This window comes from Alligator sinensis, unplaced genomic scaffold (assembly GCF_000455745.1).
Source record: "Alligator sinensis unplaced genomic scaffold, ASM45574v1 scaffold1097_1, whole genome shotgun sequence".
In the NCBI taxonomy this organism is placed as follows: Eukaryota; Metazoa; Chordata; order Crocodylia; family Alligatoridae; genus Alligator; species Alligator sinensis.
The window spans coordinates 2,691,602-2,704,437 of record NW_005841950.1 but is presented as its reverse complement, the minus strand read 5'-3'; the positions used below and the strand labels follow the sequence as shown (position 1 = coordinate 2,704,437).

Sequence of the window (12,836 nt, the reverse complement as noted above, 5' to 3'; positions counted from 1 at the left end):
GTTAGCCCTGCCGACCGTGACCTCGCATTGTCGGCCCATGTTCATCTTGGAGTCAATGATGACTCCAAGATCCCTTTCTGCCTCCGTGCTCTCAAGAAGGGAGTTTCCCATCTTGTAAGATGGCTGCCGGTTACTACTGCCCAAGTGCAGCACCCTGCACTTGTCCGTATTGAAACGCATCCTGTTTTTGTTAGCCCACCCCTGCAACCTATCCAGGTCTTTCTGCAGTCTTTCCCTCCCTACTAGCGTGCCCACCTCACCCCACATTTTGGTATCATCAGCAAATTTGAACAGGTTGCTTTTCACCCCGTCGTCCAAATCGCTGATAAAGAAATTGAACAGTGCGGGCCCAAGGACCGAGCCCTGGGGGACTCCGCTGCCCACTTCCCCCCAGGTTGAATATGACCCATCCACCACCACCCTCTGAGTACGACCCTTCAGCCAATTAGCAATCCATCTGACTGTGTAGGCATAGATGCCACAGTCGCCTAGTTTTTTAATGAGGATGGGGTGGGAGACAGTGTCAAAGGCCTTGCTGAAGTCCAGAAAGACTACATCCACGGCAACACCTGCATCCAATGCTTTTGTGACCTGATCGTAAAAGGCAATCAGGTTGGTCTGACATGACCTGCCCCTAATGAAACTGTGCTGGTTGCCCTTGATCATCAGGATACTAGGAGGGTGGTGAAGCACCGGAACAAGTTACCTAGAGATATAGTGGAATCTTCATCCTTGGAGGTTTTTAAGGCCCGGCTTGTCAAAATTGTGGCCGGAATGATCTAGTTGGAGATGGTCTTGCTTTGAGCAGGCAGTTGGACTAGATGACCTCCTGAGGTCCCTTCCAACCCTAATTTTCTATGATCCTATGATCAGCAGAGGGGACTGGCATGGGTGTTACTGGGGTCTGGTGTTCCTACTGCACCATTAGGTTGTCACCTGCTGACTTGCTCAAGCTCTGTTGTCCCTTGGCTTTGAGCTTGTTCCTTGGCTTTGAACTTGTCCCTTGGCACAGCTGAGCTGAAGCTCCCTGTCAGATACCCAGCTAGCAGCTGGAGCCCCCCCTAGCACTAAACACTGCTCTGCACCAGCATACCCCTGCAAAGGTGCAGCATTGCTGCCAGAGGTCTCCTGCTGGTGCCTCAGAGAGCTGGGTTGCCTGCCAGAAGGAGGCTGCAAAATGAGGGCTGCATGGACCCTGAGTCTAGCTCAGCCTAATGTTGTTCAGAGGAGCCACATCCTTGGAAGGAAAAGCTTCCTGCTGCAATCTGGTCCTTAATGAAAGCCAGAGCATGTTGTCCAAATGAGAAGTGGCCATGTGGAGCTATGTGCTGATGGACTGCACCCCAGGAAGGCTTTGGAATGAGGCTGGATGTGTTCAGTGCTCCTCTCTAAGCTCTGGAGGTCTGAGGCAGGTGAGCCATGAGCAGAACCCACTCCCCCTTCCCCATTTCCGGGTTTCTATCACTGAGAGAGAGCTGAAGGGAAGGGCTGGGATGCACTGTTAGTAACTATCTGAACTGCAGAAGCTCCAGTCACGGACCAGGACACAGGGTGCTAGGTGCTCTACAAACGCAGAACAGGAAAACCAGCCCCAGCAAGCTTGCAATCAAGGTGGGGTGGCCTTGCCCCTAAGGTTCCCTGGTCTCTAAGTAAGTGGATGCACTTCTTTTACCTCCCTTCCTGTCTTAATCCTGTGAGACATCTGCAGGGTCTCCATCCACTGCTCTTTTGGGGCTCAGTTGCTGGTTGACTCGTTCCCTTGTGCAACCATTTGGACTAGTGCAAAATGGATGCACAAAGTGTGAGGTGTGGGATGATCTAAAACTGGGCCCTTATTCTCTACTGCCTTATGGTGTCACTGTCCCAGGGCACAAAGTGCTCCCTGTATGGTAGGGGGAGAGGGGAAGGGTGCCTGTGGAGAACTCCATGGCAGAGCTCAGCCCACAGGACACAAGACAGCTGGGACTCCTTTCTTAGGCCCCTCTGATTTCAGCTGTTCCAAGCTCTCTCCACTCAGCCCACAGCATCCTCCGTTCTCCTCCCACTGAAGGCCTTTCCTCTGGCTCTCTTCCAGCCTTGCTGCTCCCCCATCTCAATTTAACAGGCATCTGGCAGGTTACATGATGCCTCCTGCTTCTTATATGCAGAGCAGCCCCATGAGGTGCCCATTTGGAGACCCTCTATCAGACAGAGTATGGCCTGCTGCCCCCTAGGGAAGGGCTCCCAATCCCCAACCCCACAAATCTAATCCTGCTTGCCCTTGCTCCCCTGGTCCCACTGTCTCCCTGGCGTGGGGAACTCAATGGGGTGAGTTTCTGATTCACGTGTCTGCCCTGTGGTTCAGGCCCTTTCTGAGTCGCTCAGCACAGTCCAGATGGTTGCAGCTGCTGGTAACTCCCCCTTCTGCCCTGGGAGCCGGGTGGGTGGGAGAGCAGTGCAAAACAGAGCTGATGGTGCAAAGAGGAAGTACCAAATGCATACAGCTCAGGGTGAGAGGGAGGAGGGAAGAAATCTGGATTTCCTACTGGTTACCAATGGAGCAGGGAAGAGAGAGGAATGAGCCATGATCTCTTGAGGGCTGTGAGATGTCAACAGCAAACCCCTTGCCTGAATCCAGGATTGGCTCAGTACTTTCCTCAGGCAGTCAGGATTGCTGCAGCTCTTTGGGTGTGTAATTCCCTGATCACCTTCCTTCCCAGCTTGCTATGCTGAACCCCTCCACCCCCTACCCAGTCCTTACGTATCGCTTATCGAGGGATACCTGTTTTGTGTATCTCTGGCTGGGTAATAATACGTCAGGACTCTGGGGCTCTTCATTTGGGAGACTATTTACAGAGGCTGGATAAAGACAGCTTGGCTTTGGGCTCCCAGCCCCATGCTCTCTTGAGGGCTGGTCTACATAGGGATGCTGAGGAATGTTAATCTGAATTAACCAACCTTGTGAATTGAAGTGGGCTGGCTCAAGTGCCTCAGACCTGTATGGGTCCCTCTAGTTGTTCAGTACAGCCCAGATAGTTACAGCTGCCAGTAACTCCCTGCAGGGGTGAATCTGGGAGGGGAGGGGAGAGGGGGTGCAGTGGTGCAGTCACACCCCACCTTTGGTTCCTGGTTTACCCAAAGTTTAGGACCAAGTGTCCGGCAATGGCAGCAGCATTTCTCTTCAGGCAGCAGTGTGGGAGTTGATTGATATTGTGGCTCAGTTTAATCTACTTGATTCCTTCTGAACTCTTCATTCCACAGGCCTATTTGTCATCCTTCAGGGGCATGGGCCCAGGCCCACCATGTAACCTTTTAGCCTCTCTCAGACGGGGAGGCTACAGAAATGGATAACAATTGTTGGGGACAAATAATGAAAAAAACAGGGACAGGAGTGGAAGTCAAATGTTCCTTCGTTCTACACGTGTTAATGACCTTCTCTCCTTTCTGAATGGTTTTGATGTTCCACTTATCAAGCTATTCTTTCTTCTGCAATTCTGCTGCCTGTTAGCTGCTCCTGGTAAAGTAGCTCCTGTTTCACAGGCCCTGCAGACTGTTTTTTAACTCATTTCAATAAAGTTGTGATTGAAGCAAAAACAATCTTAAACTGAATAATGCAGCCATTGGCCCTTAGCACATTAATAAAGCTTCTAGCTTCTTTTTACCTGGAGAAAAATGTGTGCTGTGTTATATATGGTGATGGACCTCACTGCATGCATCCCACTCTTCAAAATCCTAGAACTGCTCATGACTCCTTCTCCTGCCCTGGGAGCTGGGTGGGCACAGGGCAGTGTGAAGTGGAGCTGGTAATGTGAAGGGAAGGTTTGGAAAGCAGGCAGCTCAGGATACAAGGGAGGCCCTTTTGGAAGTTTGGGAAGCTACATGGAATCACGTCCACTTTTATTCTGAATGGGAGTATCTGTGTGGGGCTCCAGGGCCTGCTTTAAAGGTTCATTTGGACCAGCTTTCCTGAGTGCTGGGGATGCAAGCCAACTCTGACCCTGGTGGCTAAGTACAGACAGTCAAAAATCCCAAGGCTGAATTGATTCAATCTTCGCAAGTCAGTCTAAGCTGCGTAGATTGAACTGATAAGCAAGTGATCAGACTTTCACTTTTGATTCCGGAAATGCAGCCACATGCTTGCAGTGGCCCAGGCCAGAAGCTGGGGGGTGCTAGAGCATGCCTTCCTGCTCAGCCTTCCTGCCCACCCACCTTGCAAAGGGGCTGAGGGGGGTGGTATTGTGGGGGAGATGCAAAGCACCCTGGGATGCTGGGGGACTGAGAGTTAACTTGAATCTGGAGGGGGTCTGGGACAGTTTAACCTAAATCAGTTAAATCTGATACTACATACATCTGGGTTTATCTTAAACCAGTTTTGGGCGTTTTGAATGAGGTTTATGTGCACTGAACTTCTGTTGTGTTACAGATTCAAACCAGTTTCTGATCACTTATACTGGTTCACATGTAACTTCAGTCCCTAGCCAGTGTGTGCAGGGTGCTCTCTCTTGGGTTGTTGGAGAGTTCAGTCCTGTCATTTCTCCCTCCTCAGGCTGGGGCTGCAATTGTGTCTCTGATTGGCTGGTTTCCCCATGGGCGTCAGCCCCGCGTGCTGCCTCTAGGTCATCTGTGCCATGTTTGGTAAAGTCAGAGCAGCTCCTGTCCCCTCCCAGTACCACTGGGGCGGCGTCAGGGAAGGAAGCTGGGCTGGAGCGGAGACACGGAGGAAGCACAGTAGACACTGATGGGGCTGGGTGCAGCATATAGAACGGAGGTGGCTGCATCTGACACCAGCATGGCCCAAACCTGCACAAGCCTCAGCATCGGGGCCTCCGGGCTTCCATGTGGTGGGCTCTGCCACTGATTCACTGATAGACCTGGGTACCTCCCGGTGCTTCGGTTTCCCCAGCTGACCAGTCATCTCAGCAAAGCACTGGGAGATCTCTGGCATACAGACCTGGCTGTGGGGAGGGGAGGGAGTGGGGCTGAGCTCTAAAGAAAGCAGCAGTTTCTCACATGCACGGCAAACCACAGGAAAAGCCTGCTGTCTGAGCCAGCATTGGTTCCTGCTGCATGCTTGGGTGACCTGCCCCAGAGCTGGGGAGTGCAGAGCAGCAGCTGTGTCTCTGTTGGCCCTGCTGGAGTAGGCATGGGGGTGGGAGCAATGGAAAGCCCCCCTCTCCAGCCCTTCACTGATGGCTCTGGAGAGTAGCCTGTGGCCTCTTTCCAGCTGGTTATTTAATACTGAGTTGAAATTTCCAGCCACTCTGCCTACGGAGGAAACCTTTGTGCATGTGACCTCCCACAGCAATGGCTGTCGAAGCAGAGAGGGGTCAGACTCTGCCCTAGCTTGGAGGGATGTGAAGTGTCTCTAATAAACCCAATAGCATCACACACTGGCAAGATAGATCAGACTCTAGCTCAATGACCCCAAAAAGGCGTAAGCTGCCCCCTAGCATGTTAACTCTGAAGGCTAGTGACAACTGCCCTATTTGATTATACTGCTGCTTCTCATTTTAACAGAGGTTTCTGGTTATCATGCTTGTCCCCCAGTGGGACAGTACCCTGCACCTTCATTCCTCTCCCCACAACAGTCTCATGGATTAGCTCTTCTCTGTACTATGCAGCCTAGGAGGGAAATGTTTGAATCTGGAAATGTTTGGATCTTAGTGACTTAGTCAGTACCTAGTGCAAATAAAAGGTCTGTTCATGCTGCTGCTGTTACAGATAGGCAATTAGCATTGCCCTAAACTGTAAGGCCTAGCATTGGTGGTATAGTGGTAAGCATAGCTGCCTTCCAAGCAGTTGACCTGGGTTCAATTCCCAGCCAATGCAATTCTTTTTCTATAGACCAGTCAGCCTTACCTCTATCCCTGGGAAAATCCTAGAAAAAATTATCAAGGAACACATCTGTGGGAAGCCGCTAGCTAATGTGACGCGGAGGGGTAACCATTATAGCAGGCAGGTCCTGCTTGACTAACCTAGTTTCTTTTTACAACAAGGCCACCAAATGTTTAGATGCAGGAGTCAAGGTGGATGTTATCTATCTGGACATCAAGAAGGCATTTGACATGGTATCCCATTCCATCCTTATAAAGAAACTGAGAAGATTTGCCTTGGATGATTACACAGTAGACTGGGTAGCAAACTGGCTCAAGGGTCGCACTCAGAGAGTGGTGATGGATGGGCTGGGGTCAACCTAGAAAGATGTGTGCAGTGGAGTCCCTCAGGGCTCAGTTCTGGGGCCGGTGCTGTTCAACATCTTCATCAGTGATCTGGATGAGGGGGTGAGAAGTACCCCATCCAAATTCGCAGATGACGCTAAAATATGGGGTGAAGCTAACACCCTGGCAAGGAGGAACCAGATCCAGGCTGACCTAGACGGGCTGGGGAAGTGGGCAGAGAGCAACAGGATGCAATTCAATAAGGACAAGTGCAAGGTGCTGCATCTAGGGAGAAAGAACTGCCATCATACCTACAGGCTGGGGGGCGACCTTCTCAGCTCCACCGAGGCAGAAAGAGATCTTGGAGTCACTGTTGACTCCAGGATGAACATGAGTTGTCAATGTGATGAAGTAGTCGGCAGAGCCAATCGCACCTTGTTGTGCATCCGTAGGTGCTTCACAAACAGGTCCAGGGAGGTGATTCTCTTTCTCTATGCAGCACTGGTCAGACCGCAGCTGGAGTACTGTGTCCAGTTCTGGTCGCTGCAATTCAAGCGGGATATGGACAACCTGGAGAGGGTCCAAAGAAAAGCCACGCGTCTGATTGGAGGCCTGCAAGGAAGGCCCTATGAGGAAAGGCTAAGGACCTTAACCTCTTCAGCCTCTCCAAGAGAAGGCTGAGAGGGGACCTTGTGGCAGTGTGCAAATTCATAAGGAGAGAGCAACATGAAGTAGGCAACGATCTGTTTGCCAGGGCACCCCCTGGAATAACAAGGAACAATGGCCATAAGCTACTGGAGAGAAGGTTTAGACTGGACATTAGAAAAAGGTTCTTCATGGTCAGGGTTGCCAGGATCTGGAATGGGCTTCCAAGGGAGGTGGTGCTCACCCCATCCTTGGGGGTCTTCAAGAGGAGACTGGACAGGCACCTGGCTGGGTTCACATGACCCCAGGTTTGGTGACCCTTTTCTTGCCTGCCAGGGGCAGGGGGGCAGACTAGATGGCCCACTGGGGTCCCTTCTGACCCTAGAATCTATTAATCTATAAAAAAGCACTTCTCCTGAGTTCTACCATATTTTTTATTAACAATATGTATCTTTTTCTCCAAAAAAACCCAAAACAAAACAGCTACTGGAAATAGGGCTTGTAAGTGAGGAAACACAGCAACAGCGGTTTCTGCCACTTAAGTTTCTGCCAGGCGAAAGCAAAAGTAACTGTGCACATGATCCACAGACAGCAGAACAACAAGCAAGTTCTGCTCCCTGCTGCTCTCCAGTTACTTGCTATAAAGAAAGATTTCTCTCTTTTTTTTTTTTTCATTCTGCCTCTCAAAAACAAGGAGTGTTTCTTATTTTGGGGTGTAGTGTACACAAAAAATAGGGCTTTTCAAGGCAGCTGGGTGGAAGGGAATGGGAAATCAGTGAGGCAGCTTATGGGCACCTCTAACAAAAGCTCAAAGGACCTTCTAGCATTTCATGCCTGCTGGAACCAGGGCAGTGGCAATCCCATGGGAAGAGACTGGCAGGAAGGCTGGACATGACATGAAGTAATCCTCTCATCTCCTGGCGCATGAGGGAGATGAAAGAGAAGTGCAGCCAAAGTCAGCTCGCTGTGTCAGGCACGAAGGGCCGAGGAGCGTCCCCGAGAACAGGGCAAATGCTGGAGGGGGCAGGTTAATAGAGCAGAGTCTGGCTTTTCAGGACTCTGGGTCAAGAGGAGAGAGAATCCAGGCTGGGAGGGGAGCTCAGCCCACTGCCAGACTGAGGAGCAGAGGGGCCAGCTTCAGCCTCCCCCACCCCCTTTTTGGACTCCTACTTATTAAAGCAACTGCCCTGGTGACATGTGCCAGTTTCTCCATCCCTTGCTGGGGGACAACAGTGGTTCCCAGACTCTGCTGCCTAGCATTTCCTAAGGTCTCTTCCCAGTCAGACTGGGAGGAGTTGGCGTTCCTTTCCTTCCCTGTTAGTACTTCTAGCCCAGCCTGAAGGAGCTGCCCACAGGCTCTACCCAGCTGCCAATCTAAATATCAGAGCACCCCAAGGGATTTTAGACCAAGGCCCACCCAAGAACCCACTCTCCCCTTAGTGGAAGCCCAGCTCCTAGGCTACTCTCCCATGAAGTCCACTCACCTGACCTCACCACCCAAGCCCACACCCTTCAACTGGGGCCAGGAGCCAAGTGCAACCAGTCCCACATCCCTTCAAGTGTCAGCCAAGTCATAGCTAGGGCTATTAATCCAGCTGGCCTGCTTCCTCCAAAGAACATTCCTGACATGGGGGTATCCTAACAGAGTGAGTCCATCTTGTGCCCTCTCCCAGTACATGTTGGAGGAGGGGTGACAGGCTGTGATCAGAGGTTCCTATACCTGGCTTTTCCCAACCAGAGGGACCAGACCTTAGTTAGGAAGGCCCAGAGGCTGATCGCACCTGGCCAAGGTGATCCCTGGCATCCCTTTTCTAGGCCTTTGTACTGAGCTCATCTCCAGCACTGGGACAGACGCGGCCCCTCTATGCCTACATTCCATGGGAATGGATACTTTCAAAAAAGCTTATGAGAGAAAGCAGGGACCATCCCCACTTACCTGCACCAGCACCAGTTAGAGTGGCAGGGTGACCAGTTACATGGCTGCATGGGGAGCTGGTGAACACTGGACCCCGTGATGCCACTTACAGAGCCTGTAAACTGCAGAATCCGCTACCTGAGGGCACAGGCCTGAGAGATACCCACAGCCCCTGCAGTCACCACATGGACTTACCTCCCACCCCTGCCCCTAGGGAAGGTGGGACAGTGGGCTGGTTACTCTCGGTCCCCAGGGCACAGGGAAGCTGGCCAGCCTGCAGACCCGGGGAGCTGCAGCAAGGGGAGGTGAGCGAGATGGGGCTGGAAGCTCCATGCTGTCCATCCAGGCTGTGGAGCACTGCAGGAAAGGTAAAGGGGACTGTGCTGACTTCTGCTCTAATCTGCAAGGTGTGAGGGGTTTCAGATGTTGCTGGCATCTGTCTGTGCTGGGCTCAGCTTGGAAAGGGATGGGACAGAGAGGGCAAGGGAGGGGAGGAAAGGGGAGGGGAGAGGAGTGGCAGGACATTGGAGGCAGCTGGGAGTGCTGGAAAAAACTAAGGGGAAGGTCACTGCAAAAGGGAGGCTTTGTGGGACATGATTCCCACTCCTGCAGGAGCTGTACTGAGGCAGGCGAGGTGCTGCCACTGCTCGTATTGCAGCAGCAGCCTCTGCTGGGAGCTCCACTGTGCTAGGTGCTGTGCGTACAGGCAAGGCCTGGCAACATGGGCAGCAAGAGGGAGGAACCAGAGACCGTGGGAGATAGTGAGTTTCCAAAGTCACTGCACAGGGGCAGAGCCAGGGGTGGAACTGAAGTCTTTCTGTGCAGTGTCCTAACCACTTGCCCACACCACTTTCTAAAAGTGCTGCCTGAAGCATTTTTAAGGTGCTTGTCCCCAGCGGCGCTAAGGGATGAATTATTACAGGTCAGATTTGTTGCTGTGCTCTGTTGTCCAAGGAGTGTAGCTCAGAGAGTGGCTGTCTGGGCTAGCGGGCACTGCTCGGAGGTCATCTGGCTGCTCTCTACTGCATCCTAATGGCATACTGGGCTGCACTGGTAGGAATGCTAATGGCATACTGGGCTGCATTACTAGGAGCGTTTCCAGCAGATCGGGGGAAGTGATTATTCCTCTCTATTCAGCACTGGTGAGGCCAGATCTGGAGTACTGTGTCCAGTTTTGGGCCCCCCACTACCAGAAGCATGTGGAAGAATTGGAGCGAGTCCACTGGATGGCAATGAAAATGATTAGTGGACTAGGGAACATGACTTATGAGGAGGGCTGAGGGAACTGGGCTTATTTAGTCTGGAGAAGACAAGGACTGATGGGACATTTAATGACAGTCTTGAACTACCTTCCAAAGAGGATGGATCTGGACTGTTCTCAGTAGTGGCGGGTGACAGAACAAGAAGCAATGGTCTCAAGTTGCAGCAAGGGAAGCTTAGGTTGGATATTAGGAAAACTCTCTCACTAGGAGGGTAGTAAAGCACTGGAACAGGTTACCCAGAGAGGTTGTGGAATCTCCATCCTTGGAGGTTTTTTAGACCTGGCTAGACAAACCTTGTCTGGGATGATCTAGTTGGGGGTGGTCCTGCTTTGAGCAGGGGTTAGACTAGATGACCTCCTCCCCACTTTCTATGATTCTATGATTCCTGCAGAGCAAGAGGTTGGCTTGTTTGCTGGACAGGATCCTTTGGCCCTACAACCGTGGGGTTCAACCTTTTGGGTAGTGCTACAAATTAGCCCCATACCCTCTCCAAGTGCTGCTCAGGTCCCCTTCAGCTGCCCAGTCTACTATTCTACTTTCTACCCCTTTCCCTGTGCACCCTGCAAATCCACTGCTCTGCTTCATGCTTCATTCTCTATGCGGTTTGCCTGACCTGCCGCTCTGTTTTCTGCTCCCTGCCCTATCTCCCTTACCTATGAACCCTGATCAGCTCCAGTGGTGCAATGGGTTAGCATGTGGTACTTATAAAGCAATACTGAGGAAGTGATGCCAAGGTTGTGAGTTCAAGCCTCACCTGGAACATTTGACTTTTGGAGGGCCATGTGTATGATTAGAGCCCAGGTCTTATGAAGAGGGGCTGAAAGACTTGGGGCTGTTAAGCCTGGAGAAGAGAAGACTCAGAGGGAACTTGGTGGCATCCTATAAGCATATCAGGGCCTGGGGGAGAAAAAACTTCTTTACAAGTCGCTTACCACGGGTTTGGAACAGGCTCCCCGCAGAGGTGGTACAGTCACCCACCCTGGCAATCTTCAAAAAGTATCTTGATGCCACCACTGCTGGGGTCATCTGATCCCAGCAGTCTTTCTTGCCCAAGTGCAGGGGGGGCTGGACTTGATGATCTGTAAGGACCCTCTCAGCCCCTAACAACTATGAAACTATCTGCCACTGTGCTGCCTGTTCCTTTCCTGATTTGCCACATGCCACATAGAGAGGCTGCCTGTGCCATTTGTGGCACACGTGCTGCAGGGTAGCCTCCCCTGCCCAAAACAGACAAGGGAGCAAGGGTGAGGGGCTTTGCTCCTGGCCCCTTGGGGCATCTGCTTGAGGGAACCCGGTCCTTCCAGGGTAATGGAGCAAGTTAATGCAGCTCAGTGAGCAGAAGTTTAGTCCTGTGGCTGGTGGACTAAAGGCAAAGGACTTCACAAAGCAGGTCTGAGCTATGCAGGCACTGGAGATACCATCTCCAGGCAGGTGCTTAGCAAACCTGGAGGAGGTTCAGTCTGAGCTGTGCATGAAAAGGGGCCTGGCTGATGAAACATCCCATATTCTCCCAGGGGAATCGGTGTGATTTGAGTGCCTTTGCACCAGGGTCTCCGACCCCCAGCACTTTAATAAAGCATGGAAGGAGTGATAGTCCTCAAAGGAGCCTGAGGAGAACATGGGGAGGAGATGGTCTTGCCCATGTCTGGAGAGGCAGGAACCCAGTGCTATGTCTGGAGAGGCAGGAACCCCAGCTGCAGACTCTCATTCAGGATGGGGAGAGCCCTGGTGATGCTGGTGGCAGCCAGATGGGATTCAGTGGAACCCATTAAAAGAACAAAGGGATCTAAGCCCAGCATTGTCTGCATAGACAGGCCACCAAGCAGCTCCTGCATGAGGCCACTAGCAGCCCAGGTTGGGCTACAGCCAGCGCCCCATAGGCAACATGACATAAAGTGTGTTATGGCTCCCCTGAGCCACCCAGTCCCTCTTCCATGCCATCCTATCTGCCCCCAGCCGTGCCAGGTTCTTGCCATGGCCTGTCTCTCCTGGACCTGTCTGTCTGTGTCTGTCTATGCTGTAATTCAATTAAAAGCCAAGCCAGGTTCCCACAGAGGCCAAGGCAGGGCTGAGCCTGTGGTTTGTTGTCTCATATCCTCTGCTGAGGTATTTTAATTACAATGACCTTCCTGCTTCCTCCACCCCTCTCACTTGCACAAGACACCTTGAGGTCTGGTACTAGTTCTTTCCCGTGGCTTCTTTAAATCTTGGGTCTCCACTGTGGGAACAGGGAGAAAAATCACTCTGTGAGCATCCCCCCTCCTCATCTGATCTCCCCACCAGTACTGCTCTGCTCTGCCTGCCTGCAGCTGCAGCGTCCCTGAGAATAGTCTGAGAGGGATGTGTTGCCCAGAGCATATCTACTAACACCCCCTGGCCTTTTTTAGCCCTCCAAGCATCTTCCTCTCATAAAAGGATGGCCTCCTAGTTCAGCCTCCTTTGCTTAGATTGCTCCTGTCTGGCCCCCAGATCCATTTGTAACGCATGGTGCCACAGCACTGAAGTCTCCAGGGAGCCCTTCAATTCAAGGAGATCGGCTTTACAGATGGGGAAAACCAAGGCATGGAGAAGCCACGTGACTTAGCCAAAGTTATTCAGGGAGTCTGTGGCACAGCAGGGTCTTGAACCCACCTCTTCTCTGGCCAAAGCTAGTGTCTAAATTCCAGGATGTCCCTTCTGCAGTGCTTCTAGGAGAAACGCTGCTTCTCCTGCAGTCCCACGGAAGTCACCAGCAAGACCCTCTGGTCACTCCCTTGAGTATCCCAACTGCACACCCAGAGCAGAGCTCTGGAGAGGGGGCTCTGGATCAGGGGAAAGGCTGTGTTTTGCACTACTAACATCCCAGCCTGTTCTCTGCCATGGGGGGCAGTTATTAAC

At 52.0% G+C, this 12,836-nt stretch overlaps 1 protein-coding gene and 2 non-coding genes across 3 annotated transcripts in view; 2 read left to right on the top strand and 1 right to left on the bottom strand.

Annotated features, from left to right (window-relative positions):
* LOC102371117 (collagen and calcium-binding EGF domain-containing protein 1-like) overlaps window positions 1-12,836 on the bottom strand; it is a 31,240-nt gene that overhangs the window by 10,686 nt on the left and 7,718 nt on the right. The gene's annotated exons all lie outside the window — the stretch shown is intronic.
* Window positions 5,737-5,808, top strand: TRNAG-UCC. The gene has a single exon. It is a non-coding gene; the product is annotated as a tRNA-Gly (tRNA).
* TRNAI-UAU lies at window positions 10,629-10,721 on the top strand. The gene is given in 2 exon segments: window positions 10,629-10,666; window positions 10,686-10,721. It is a non-coding gene; the product is annotated as a tRNA-Ile (tRNA).